The following is a 13,304-nucleotide window of genomic DNA, read 5'->3' as shown; positions in this document are numbered from 1 at the left end:
TTTTGCACTGGCTTTGTTCTTTCATTCTCTAGCACTGCATGTGAGGAGCCACTAAGAACCCTAATTGCAATTTAGGGTGCTTTTTCAAAAAATATTTTCAAGTAGATCCAAGCTTTTTCTCGACTGCTGTCTTGAGAAACTATGATCTGAGTACGATACTTCCAAGTTTTAAATAAAACCTATACCCTGGAAGTACCCTAAAAACTTTTCTTACAGGAACACTACATTTATCCAACAGATTGTAACAGTAACTTACGAAGAGATAGATGCTGCAAGAATCCATGGCGCTCTCTGCTGGGAATTATTTAGAAAAAATGTGCAGGACTGCAGAGTGGGAGAGGTACACAATAAGCTGCAGCTCTAAAAACAGTTTGGAGGGAGAAGAAAATATTTTCTGGGCAATTTGCTGGTGAATATTGCAGAGGAGAATAAAAATATTGACTTCACTATTACCCAGAATGAAAATGTTGTACTAAGCCTTCCTTTTGCCATATCTCCTGTTGTTTGTTGAAAATGAATGTCATTTCCATAGGTCTGAACAGATCCAGAACTAGCTAAGGTTGTGTCCAGGGAGCTAACCTGGAGGTTTGACTGTGTTATATCCAGCTTGCTCCAGTCTGAGCCGCTCAGGCAGCAACAGTAGCGGAGGGTCAGTGGCTCTCAGTTCTGCACAGACAAGGAAAGGCGATGAGGATCCTGCGCCCTCACCCAGGCTGCTGATCCCTGCTCAGCTCTGAGGCGATTCTCCTATCTTTATGGTTGGCCAAGAAATCACGCTTAGGTACGCTGCCCAGTGCTGCTGCCATCACAAATGACTCTGGCACAGTTCTGTTTGAAGAGCACATCATCTGATGATAATGATTTTTTTGTCAGTAATGAAAGCCATTCTGATGATTTAGAGGGAATGCTTAATACAGCAAAAAATAAATACATCAGCCAATATGTAAGTGACTTTCAGGTTAGCATGCCAGAGGGTGGGCAGAGAAAAGCTCTGAATAAATGGAATAAAGCTTCTTCACTGGGACTGGCATGGGCATTATCCCACTTAAATGCTACACATTTTTCAGTTTGCTGTCTTGCTTTCATTGCTTAAAAGTTCTTGGACTTATTTCATTTAATGGGCTCTATAGGCTATTAATGAAGGATTTTGCTTGATGTACTCTGTAATCTTTATATTTCTAATCATGCTGTTCTTACAAAGAAAGGAAGCAGAGCTATTGTGGACATGGAAAGTATTTACCTCCACAATTGCCTAATCAACAAAAGCCTGTTGAAATTTACAATATTCTTTTCAGTGAATTCTATGGCATTCGTGTGTTTGTCTGTACTGAATATTTCAAGATTTTATAAAGGGCTTATTTCTAAATGGTACATTATGTTAAACATGTATTTTTCCAAATAAGTAGATTATCAGTGTCCCCAGGATTATTTTTTGTTACGAACAAATAAATACTGAAGCAATTGACTAAAAGTAATTTTAACAGCATGAAAAATAACAGTCCTCAAAATGGAGCTCTTCAAAGCCTTGATCTTAGCTGTTACTATAACTTTTGTTAAGGTTTCAGTCTACCTCTTTGAACAAGCAGCACAAACATTTCCAGCACCCAGACACAGATGTGTATGTGATGAGATGCTTCAGAGAGACTGGGTTTTATATGTAATTAAAGTCACAGGATATCTGTATGACTGGGATATGTATAGGATTTATAAACGCAATGTTTTAACAGATACTGTTTTTGCACTTTCATTCGAAGCCACTAGAGAACCTAAAACCAAACAGATGTATAAAGAAAGAGTCTTAAATGCAAACCCATGAAAATCTGAATGCTGGTATTTAGACTGCATTGAAATGTTGGCATCTGAAATATTATGTATATTAAATTTTGCATAACAATGAGCAAGATTGCAAGTGAAGACAGAAGTTGGCTTTGGGCAACTTTACTTTCACAAAATATCTATGTTTATGAAGCATTTTTTTGTTGGTAGTAGTAGATGATAGATCAGATTTACAACAGTAGGAATACACTTCACGTCTGTCTAATTCTGTAGGGCAAACTCAGCCTTGCCTTTGTCTTCCATCCAGTAAAGCTTTAAAACATACTTAAATTTTGAAGATCTGACCTGTGAAGGTCTACTCAACTGGGATTTGCTTGGAAGAAGAAAAAGCAATACCGAAAAAAATGAGACTCCTACTCAGCTAGACACTAAGTTCCTAGTACTCAAGGATAAATAGAAAGTCTTGAAATGACCTCTTCAACTGGCAGCCCATGGGCCACTTGTAGTTTGCAAAACAAACAAAAGGTTCACCAAAATAACACAGAGAGACCCCCAACGCCATTGCACAAAGCGTAACAACATCCTGAACTGGAGCCACGAGCACCTTCCGATCCACCTCACAGACATGCGACAAACGAGATGTGAGCATGCTTGTGCTTCTCTCTCTTTCTGCAAGATGTGCACACAGCTCCGTTTCTGGCCTGCCCGCTCCAATGGTTTAGCCTCCACCTTATCATCGCCAAAAATTTTTGAAGAGTCTTTTCTTTTAAGCCTACATGGCTCAGAAGTAAAGAACAAATAATGTAATGACCATTTATTTTCTTAAAAAATTATGACATTTTTAGTTTGCATCACGCTTTTTCTAAGCCTAATAGACACAGTTGGTATATTGCCACCTGAGTCTTGTCCCTATCGCTTCTTGGACAAGTGGTTTACATCCGTGTGGATTGTTGAAGTATACTCTCTGCCAGACCCTTCAGTCCTTTTGTAACAGATCAGTTTTATGGCATCCTTGTACCCCATGCACCTTATCAATGACAACTAAAGGGTGGGTGTCAAGAGGATGGGGTCAGACTCTTTTCAATGGTTCCGAGTGACAGCACAAGGGGCAACAAGCACAAACTGGAACACAGGAAATTCCATCTCAACATGAGGAAAAACTTCTTTACTTTGAGAGTGACAGAGCACTGGAACAGGCTGCCCAGAGAGGTTGTGGAGTCTCCTTCTCTGGAGTTATTCAAAACCTGCCTGCATGCAGTCCTGTCCAACCTGCTCTAGGTGAACCTGCTTTGGCAGGGGGGTTGGGCTAGATGATCTCTGACGGTCCCTTCCAGCCCCTACAATTCTGTACCACCAGGCTAGTGCAAAGAAGTCAGAGAAGGGGTCCACGCCTAGCCCAATGAATATAGTAACACATACCATTACAAATAAATTTGAAAACTGCTCCCATCTGAATAGGAACAGTGAGAAGAAAAGGAGAAACAGTCTTTTGCACTTAGGAAATGGGCTGGCCGATGATAGACTGGTAATAATCACTTTCAGCAACACAAAGGCATGCAAGCTTTTGTCCACAGAATGCTAATTTGGAGACAAAGCCTGCTTCAACTGATCTGTGTTTAAGTTCAATGCAAAATATATGAAAAACTGGCTTAATTACAGGAGATTCATTGCAGAAAGCAGTCGTTCATGAAAATGGTTTGGCTGCTGAAAGAAACAACAGACAGCAATTAGGTCTTGAATACAGACGACCTGACATAACTCTTGTTGATGCTGGAGGAGATTAGGTTAGTGTTTCAAATTCATGTTCTTCTTGCATAAATGACTTGTTAAACAAATGAAGAATCATTATGTGCATACATTAAATTAGTTGAGGTCTCCTTGGGTGGGAAGATTAAAACACGTGAAATATGCCTAGTTGAACCAATTTAAATGAACTTTTATTTCCATGGCTGTTCTGGTGCATCTTGTATATGCAACTCAAAAACTGTAGGAAAGAGGGACTTTTTTGCATGCTTTCCTGAGCTATCAGGTACTTTCATTTTTCATTGAGCCATTACAGCTTTGACAAATGTCATGTCCTACTCAGGATGGTCTGGAACACTTCCTACCCCCAAAAAAACATTTATTCTGTCTGTCAATCCAATGACTAAGTTTGACACTGAAGTGATGTCTCTCAGCTAGGTGATATGCTGGAAAGTACCTTTGAGCTGAAGGGTATCAAATGAAAGACTTAACCGATGGCCATCATATATCATTGACCTTTTTCTTTCTTCGCATGGTAGTGGTTCTCTATAGAGTGAAAGACCCATACTGCATGTCAGCCACAGTTGTCATGTATGCTGTGGCAGACTGTTACATATTAAAGTTTTGAAGTCATATATATTCTGGAGGAGCCTAACCTACCTGTCTCGGAGCATATGACTTAATCAGCTTGAAGATTTAGTCTTTAATTTTTCTATTCAGGGACACTTCAGAATGCTTATGCCTTAAGCCATTAAATTCAAGCTCTGGGTACAAGCACCATAAATTTGTGTACAACCCTTACGCATTATTATGCGGCCGGGCCACCCAGATTGGAGGTGCCATACTGTGGTTAACAATCTACTCAGTCCTTCTGATTTATGTTCTTCTGCAGAGGTAGTATACAAGGATGTAATTTAAAAATAATAAGCCCTCAGGGAAAACAAACAAACAACAAATCGAAAAAAACCCCAACCAACAACCCAGCAGGTACAACATTATAGCAGAAAATATTCACACTTATTTACAATGAAATTGTGCAATTTGCAGGCACATTCAGTTACTTCCTGCACTGATCCAGAGTTTGGAGGTAAAAGCTGAACTGGGGAAGGGAACAAGATCTTACTGCCTCTAAGAAAGACAGAGACAGCAGTTGTTTCCTCCTGTTAAAGCCTTGTGTCCTGCCTCCCAACATGGTGCTAGCCGGTCACCTCTGTGACCGGTGATGGTGGCTTCATCAGAGAGATGAAAAAACATACGAACACCAAGCATCACTTCACGTGTCAAGGCATGACATACTAAGGAGGTGTACTACATCTAAAATAGCAAGGCCTAGTTACCTGACACACTCAGTGGGGAACGCAGCAAGGCCTCCACATACGTTATGCTGGAGCAGCCTTCCCCTCCCTTCCTCACTCCCCGGCAAGGGGACATCCATTTTCTGAAGGAGTTTGGATGTATGTGCTGAATGTGGATCTGAACGTAGGGCAGATAACTGCTGGAATGTAGCTGCTTCAGCTGCCTCCTCTTTTCTCCCTAATACTTTGTTTTCCCACTACCAAGTTCCTTTTTCACTTTATTCTCCTTCATAGCACAAGTGAAATTAATCCAGAATTTCCCCAAAGTTTACTTCCCTCAGGCTATTTTGCTAACATCTTTGACTTCCCAGCTTACCCTGTCCTTGCACCAGGGGCTGTATCAAGGCACGTGGGGATCCATCAGCATTTGCTTACAGGACCCAGGCAGGAGAAGTAGGCAGAGCACACCACTTCTCCTGGAGGAGCATCAGCCTAGTGCCATTTCTCCTATTCTCAGAACCAATTAGTGACTTCTTTCAGGCCTCAGCTTTGGGAAAGGGAGAGCTAAACGAAAGCCTTTAAGGCAGAGTCAGCTTTCTTCAGACTCCTCTGCAGGTCTTTTTGGGAATGATGTGGCACCAGGAGAGTTGGGAGGACATCTGACTCATCATGTTTTCAATTAATTACAATACTCTGTTGGGCTTTGGGCTAAAATTCACTTGTTGCTTTTTTTTATGGATCTTCCTGCTTTATTTGCTACTGAAAGGCATCATATAGAGGTCCCCTTTCTGCTACTTAGTTTGAATTAGTGAGTTTGTCCCTTCTCAGGGAAAACAAAACAAGCTTTTTCCTTTGGGAAAATATCTATTTTGGGGAGGAAAGCCAGTCCTTTCCCTTGATGTCTGACTGAGAGGATTAATGAACAAGGAGATTACTTCAGACAGAACACACAAACTCCACAGCAGTCATAACAAGTAACTATTTTATTATTTCCCTCTTATTATTTTCATGCCTTTTAAAATTACATCTATATGCATAGTATCCTGGCAGAAATCCATACAAAATAAAGCCGATGTCATGCATTCTTTCTTTTTCCAAAACGAGGAGGGGAACCAGCCAGAACAGGTCTTTATAGATATATTTGTATCAACTTGCCACACAAGCATCTAAGATGTTGCAGTATCTTACATCTCCTATTACCCTCATTTCTTTTTCTTTTCCTAGACACTACAAGAAACTACTTAACGATAAAAAAGAAATGACAGTAACATTTATGCTCCAATGCCCAGTCAGTCACCTGCTGGTACACTTCCTTCCCCTCCAGCCTAGTTAAATGGGGGAAAAATTATCTGCAAATTATTCCAGGACTTAATCCAACTTGTTTGTTAAACCACCTTTAGCTGAGTCTCTGTTTGCCTGGTGCTGAGGCATATATGTGTCTCCAGTAAAGGTTGCTGCTTTCACAGTTACTGTGTAACACATCTGTCAGAAATAAATCAATGGTGCTAAAAAGGCTAACTCCAATATACTGTCATTATCCATCAGCGGGTGCTTGTTGCTGAAATTTTTGCTTTCCCAGGAAGACATGGAAAGGAAAACTTTGTGTTGGTGTCTTCAACTTAACTTTCTCCCCTCTGCCTTCAGGGAACCATGACTGAGAGTAAAACCACTGACTACAACTATGATAACTGCGGTGACATTTTTCTCGAGTGAACAAGTTAACAGCTATTTTCTTGGGTTTCTCGGTGCTGGTTCCCTCCTCCTGATTTGTGGACTGGTCACCCCAGGCGAGGACTGTACATGAAACATCCCCAGCTTGGCAGGGAAGCTGGCAGGGAAGCCTCTGAAGACAGTTTTCCCACCAGTAGATGTGAGATCCTCAAAGGCGTGATGGGGAACAGCAGAGATAATCAGCCTGGGTGAGAGGGTATCAGAGAGGTAGCATGGGGCTCAAGGCAATGCCGTAGACGATACAGACCAGAGTAACGCTAAGTATACAAGGTATGGTCTCTTGCATGCAAGAGATTGGGGTCTTCTAGTGAAGCCGTCAAGTGCGATCTGGAAAGGAGTGACAGAGGGGAGAAAAAGGGACTGGAGAGAGAACAAACATGGAGGAAGACTTGCTTGTGATGAGGGAATGGGAAAAGCAGGCAACGATGGAGGCAGGCATGACAAAAAGGAGCACAAATATGTGTTTTGAGAAGACCAGATGAAAAGTGATGGGAATCATGGATTCAGTCTCCATATGACAAGGATGAGATTGCATGTGAAACTGGGGCTCTGAGGGAGGTACTGAGACCATCACCTTATGAGAGGGATTTGGGTAACTGGCGTCTTGGATAATTTTTCTATAAAGGCAGCACATCCCAGTGCTGGAGGTTAGCACTGTGCAAGGGGAAAACCGGAAAAGATACCGAACCGCTGCTCCTTGCTCCCCCTTAAGAGATTTCTCTCAGCTGGGATTGCTCCACACAACACAATGAGGAGCAGATGCCATGTTTTACACAAACATTTTTGTTTTGACGTTTTATTCCTGATCTGAGATACAAGATCTTACAGCTGATAATTGAACACTTCTTGGTGAGAAGGTGGACAAAATACGCTGTTTCATGTCTTTCACAGCTACCTGACTAGTTATAATCTGTCATCCTTACCTTTTTTCATCATGCAAATTCAAAGGGAAGTATAAATAATATTTAGAAGTGTTTAACATTAAACGGATGCATAAGAACACTTCTTAACACACCTTAGCTAAGCTGTGGAACTCCTTGCTAGCAAACACCATTAAAAGCCAACTTCCAAAAGGGAGAAGGCTCTTTGAAAGATAATGAGAGCAGCCCTGCTTATAATAGCATGAACCCAAACTTCATGGTATAAACCAAAGAACGTACAGATAGTGATAAAAAGAACTCCATTTGAGACCAGCCTAATCACAGCAATTCAGAAAATAGTTGCTTTCAGATTTTAAAAAAAATGTAGTTATAATGATCAAGGATTGAAAACTTATTTTCACTTGGAATCATAATGAAAATAAATCATTTTTTGAAAATGTCCGTTAATGAGGATCTCTATAAAACCCATCTTAGAACACCTAAGTTTAAAAATAACCAAATTAAAATCTTTGAAAATGTTTCAGAACTCTGAAATTTTACTTTAGAGAATGTTTGTTTCAAAACAGCTTTGTTTAGACGTGGTAATATTTGTGACCTTTTATTTCCAACATTATTTTTGATTCTGATTTTTTTTGGACTGCTGCATGGTAGAAATGTCCACAAAAAGCTATTGAATAAAACGCTGATGCAAACTGCAGCTCAGAAAGTCCCTCTGCAGTTTAACAGACTGTTAGAATGATCCTCGCATAGCGATGCTCCTATTTCTTCCACTCTTTGACTAAACACCAGCTGTTGCCTATGGCTGGAAAAGAGGTTAGTTAGCTGAGACATTTGGGCTTACATCGCGTTACGTTTGAGGTTTTTGTAAATATGCCACCTTTTGATCTAGAAAAATTATAAAAGCTTATCAACAGCGTTCAGCAGAAGCCACTCTCTATGATTCGAAAAAATACTGTAAGTTAAAATAAAAGCAGTACTTCTCAATTACGTTAGCTAATTAGCTCATTAGTCATTAGCTTGCTAATAATTACACAATATAAACAATATGTGCTTACAACATTTTCTTATTTTACTGAGGCCATGAAAACCTGGTGCAATTTGATTTATTTTTATCAGGAAATTAAAAAAAAATAATCAGGAAGTGTTTAACATTATTTTTCATGAGAGCCATTACCAAAATGATACTCCAGGAAAAATACAGTGGGATCAGAACAGCTTTTTCAAGAGAAATTGAGTGAGAGGGGATGTTTTCTGCCCAGAAGTGCCCAGAGGCAGCCGCGAGCAGAGCAGGGGGCTCTGCCCTCCTGGGGCAGGCGTGGTGTCCCGTGGGGTGAGACCTCGCTGGGACCGGGCATAAGGGACAGGGTGGCAAAGGGTCTGGAGATGAGTGTGGGGCTGTAGAGCCAGCTGCTGCTCTTACTTAACCCACAGTTACCTCTGCTCCCTCAGGGAGACGGGGGTTATCCCCACATTGCAGGCTAATGTATTTTGGGCCAAATTTTGACCATAGTCATGCCAATGCGATTTATATATAAAAAAAGAGAGTAGAAAGTTATACATGCTGTTTTATCTGTGCTTCCCCTGACCTTGGAGAGGGGAGGGAGGGGAGCAGCTTGCTAGTCAAACATTTACCCACTAGTAGAGGTTGGGAAACTTCTATCACAACCAGTGTGCAAACAGGGACACCTGCCTCTCTGTAACGCAGGATGCTGAGGGTCACACCCTCACGATGCTGCTTCTCATTTAATTCAGCTTCTGTGCTGCTCCTGCCCAACCTGACTCCCTCAGTTCTGCCCCCAGATCTTCTCTGGCTTGTCCTGGTGAGCAGTATCAATTCATAATTGACAAGACTGGTTAAGGCTGCTGTGGCTTTAGTTAACAGCTCTTAGCAATGGGGTAGAACCTTTCCCTTGCAGACAGTGGAACAGGCAGGACACATGCAGTGCCATCCAAAATGCGGAGAAGTTCATGCGGCTGTGGACAAGAAAGAAAATAATGAATTTCATGCATTTCTTGGTTTCTAAGTTGCCTCATCTGTGCTGCTACAAGAGATGCTGTAGGCCTTCTTTCACACTGCATCCATAACTCCACGTCACCCTGCAAAGAAGAACCCCTGTTTTTTGGAAAACCTGCCTTCTCTTCAGCCACTTTCAAGCTTGGGATGATTTTCAGCTTATTTCTCTAAACTGACTCTCTCCACTTCATATGTTATGACCTCTTTCCAAACCCCTTGCTTTTCCCTTTCTGTGCACGTGTGAGAACTTTTATTCCTTTGGTGACATCAATTCTTCCTACAATTGAAATTTCACCCCAAATTCCATTCTCCGAGTAAAACGGTTTTCCTGAAGTGTGAGTGAGCTGGGCAGAAACAACCGGAGCTTTCAGTACTGCAGTCTTTCCAGATTAGATGATGTTTTAGTCACAGCTCTTTTTTTTTTCCCACAACACTATTAAAAGACTGTTTTGAGAAACGCGAAAAGAAATCTCTTTGTTTCAGAGAAGACTTCTTTCCCTGTTTAATATTATTTTTTTAAAAAAAAAAAACAGAATAGTCATTTACTGTAATGAAACAAGACATTTCCTTCCTCCTGCGAAGGATCACAGAGAACCTGAGGCCCCTTTGTTTATGATATGTGACAAAATTAATAGCAAAGCAATTAAGGAATCACTCCACTGGAGTGACTATAGCGGCTGTTGGTGGAATTATAGTCCTCTCAGGGCACCTGGCACCATGGAGGACTGGGGTATCTGAGAACTATTTCTCTCTTCCAGACCAGCGATGCTGAAGATTTTAATCTATGATCTATGACAGCTTTCGAGCGTACTGCCCTTATCACAGGGCATATTCCTCTTCCCACTCTCATGTATGACTAATCCCACTGACTTGATGAGAAAGCTGGAAAAGCCTATAGATTGCTCTGTAAATTAATTCAATACCACATAGTACTAATTGTACACTGTCTTGTACTCTGCAGCAGCTAGAAGTAGCATTTGCTGTTGACATAACCATAACAACACTGTGTTCATATTAGTAATTTACACTTATACAAAGCACATGAGGAAAATACATAATAAAAAACTATCTACAGATTTTTTGGATTACAGGAAATTCATGGCTGTTAGTAAAACCTGACTATTACTGCTGTCACTCAGAAGACTTTTTTTTGTACTTGACAAAGGAAACAGCTCAGTGTTAGTGACATGGGGTTCAGCCTCACACACTACAGATACAACATGTAAATATTAATTCAAGTATGAGGGTATTCATCTGAACAAGAACCATTTGCGAGAATGAGGAGGGTGGATGAGAATGCATTAATTATAAAGTAACAGGTACATAAATTGGAAATCCATGGAACTGCTTTGCATGAAGAGCCTGATTTTTGCATCAATAATGACAGTACACATCTATCTCCCTGTTGGACGTGTCCACTTTCTGACCCTGTTTGCCCCAGCTGGGATAACAGGGTGGCATTGTGGACTGATAGTGACCATGCCACATCATGCAAGCACTTGCACGGCTCTGGCTCTGAACCCATGGATCTAAGTCATGTGGAAAAGTTGTAAGAATAATAATGTTTATAAGAATAACATAATAGTTTTTAAAAATATTTATAAAGAACCCAAACATGAGATATTAGCACGCTGCATGCTGAATATGAAGTCACTGTTGCTTTCACTGGGGCCGGACTCTGAAAGGTAAGTAGAGACAGAGTTTCAAATATCTAAGCACTTACCTCCTGACTCCTAGTATTTTCAAGGCAATCTAGGTACCAATATCACTGTAAAATCTTATTTCTAATAGTCTTAATAATTAATATGAACTTTGATGTTTTGTTCTTCCTGAGCAGGCATGGTGTGAAAGGTACGTGAAGAAGGGGAGCTTTATATGATGCCAAATTCAATTCAGTGAAAGTTTTGCCTCCTATCTATAGCTGGATCCACAGATACATGAACATGAGCACATATGCTCACTATTTCATACATGTATGTTACATGATTCAGAATACTGTTGTGTGAGTACAGCTTGAAACAGGAAATAAATAAAAAAGTTCCCTATTGCTGTCCAGATATACTAAACCTATAGAGAAACACAGAAAAGAAATGCATTTTGTGTTGCTTAGACCACAGATCCTGTTCAACCATTAAAATGTAAACTCTTCTTCATCCCAAACTGGTAAACAACTGCATGATATTAATTGGGAAGGAACTCTGTCATACCGAAAGCTGCTCTTGCACAGGAGACACGGGTTCTGTCCTACCTTTGCCATAGAATTCCTGGATGGTTTTGGAAAAGCCATTTAATTTATTTGTGTTTTCCTGTGTAAAATGAAAACATATTTTTTGCTTTCTCCTATTGCTTCTGTCTTTTGTTTTTAAGCTCTGATCTCACGGAAAGATGCTCTCTTTAGATAGAAATCTAAATGCAAGGGCCTCATTCAATTTGGCTTTGTGGTGCAAGTGTAATTCAATTAATTAATGTAAGAAATACGAACCTAGTATGGGTTATGCCCGGTATAAATATATAATTCCAGGGACAACCTGGAATTCTGCATATTTCTCTGCTGACAGTTACCCTGGCTCTGTTACATTGTACATCTGCTTTTTCAGAGGAATGCCTTCAAACACTTGCTCAGCTGATTGCAGCCATGCCCCTGTTCAGAAGCCCTTCTGCAGCTGCATCTTCACATAGACAGCTTGAGTCTCGGACTGACCAAACCAGAGCAGAAGAGAATCTCCCTACCTCTGCGCATTTAACATGCAGCTTCTAAAGTGCAGTTAAAACCATCGGGTTTCCGAACTACTGTAGTCAGAACCACCGATGCACATCACTTGCATTCCCATTAGGTCTATGAGCTGCACAAGGCTTTGCAGTGACATCGCCAATACACACCGAAGGAATCATCCTCTGCTGTGCCACACCACCCTGCCTTGACTGCTGTCCTCACCCCCTGCTTTTGACAGCTAGCACTGGTGCAGCACCCACCATGAAGCCACGCCGGTGCCACGGGCCTGCAAGCGATGCTGGCCCCCAGCCCCTGCTCCTGCCTGCCAGCTCCCTGTGGCCACGGCACCCCTGCCCGCCAGCTGCTCCCCCGACGCCTTGGGAAACACAGTGTTCAAAGGGAAAAGGGACCCTTTCGAGTCCTGGGGAAACTGGAAGTGCTGGGGCTGCCCCGGCAGGGGCACCCCCCGCCTTCAGCAGCGCCCGTGGGGCTCTGCCAGGGCTCAGCGGCTGCTTGATTTGGAAACGACGAGCTGGCACGCAGGAAAAGGTGCTCGGTCAGCCCCGTCCCGTCGCGTCCCGCCGCCCCGCTCCCGGGAGGTGGCGGTGTTCCCCCACGGAAGGCGTCCGCCCCGCTCCCAGGCGGGCAAAGGAGCCCGTTCAATCTCGCTCTCACCCGTTTTCCGCCCATTTGCGGGCATGGGATTTCTCGTGCGTGAAAGACACAGTTGCGAGTGACCTGTAAAAGCCCGGGCGGGCTCGCGGGTGGGAAAGCTGAGAAGCGCTTCAGCACAGCCGGGAAACGGGGATTAGGGATCACAGCCGCGGTCCGGGTGTATTTGTACACATGTAGGCGCTTGTATGTATGTATACATATATAAATGTATACGAATATAAACATATTTATCAAGACTTGAGGCAGGGGATCTATAAATCCGGACAGAGAGAAGCTTTTAGCCGCGATGCCGTTTACATTTTGCTTGTGCGTTTGGCAGAGGTGGGGGGAAAGAGGCGAGGATGTGTGCCGGGTGTCCGTGTGCGCGCCTATCCCCGCACACGCTCACAGGCAGAGGCTGAAGTCCCTTTAAATCCTCCCTCCCCAGCGGGCAGGTGCGGGATTCGGGCCTCGTTGGCCACAGCAGCTCGCAGAGG

General features: G+C 42.3%; 1 protein-coding gene across 1 annotated transcript in view; it reads right to left on the bottom strand.

Annotated features, from left to right (window-relative positions):
- Window positions 1-5,274, bottom strand: part of OPRM1 (opioid receptor, mu 1) — a 14,833-nt gene extending 9,559 nt beyond the window's left edge. Inside the window, exon 1 of the mRNA XM_009887606.1 lies at window positions 5,250-5,274. The gene's annotated coding sequence lies outside the window, so the exon portion shown is untranslated. The remainder of the gene's footprint in view (window positions 1-5,249) is intronic.
- Window positions 5,275-13,304: the final 8,030 nt, after the last annotated feature.

The sequence above is a fragment of the Charadrius vociferus genome, unplaced genomic scaffold (assembly GCF_000708025.1).
Source record: "Charadrius vociferus isolate BGI_N301 unplaced genomic scaffold, ASM70802v2 scaffold176, whole genome shotgun sequence".
NCBI classification, from domain to species: Eukaryota; Metazoa; Chordata; class Aves; order Charadriiformes; family Charadriidae; genus Charadrius; species Charadrius vociferus.
Note: the sequence above shows the minus strand (reverse complement) of the source record. Positions and strands in the feature narration are given on the sequence as shown.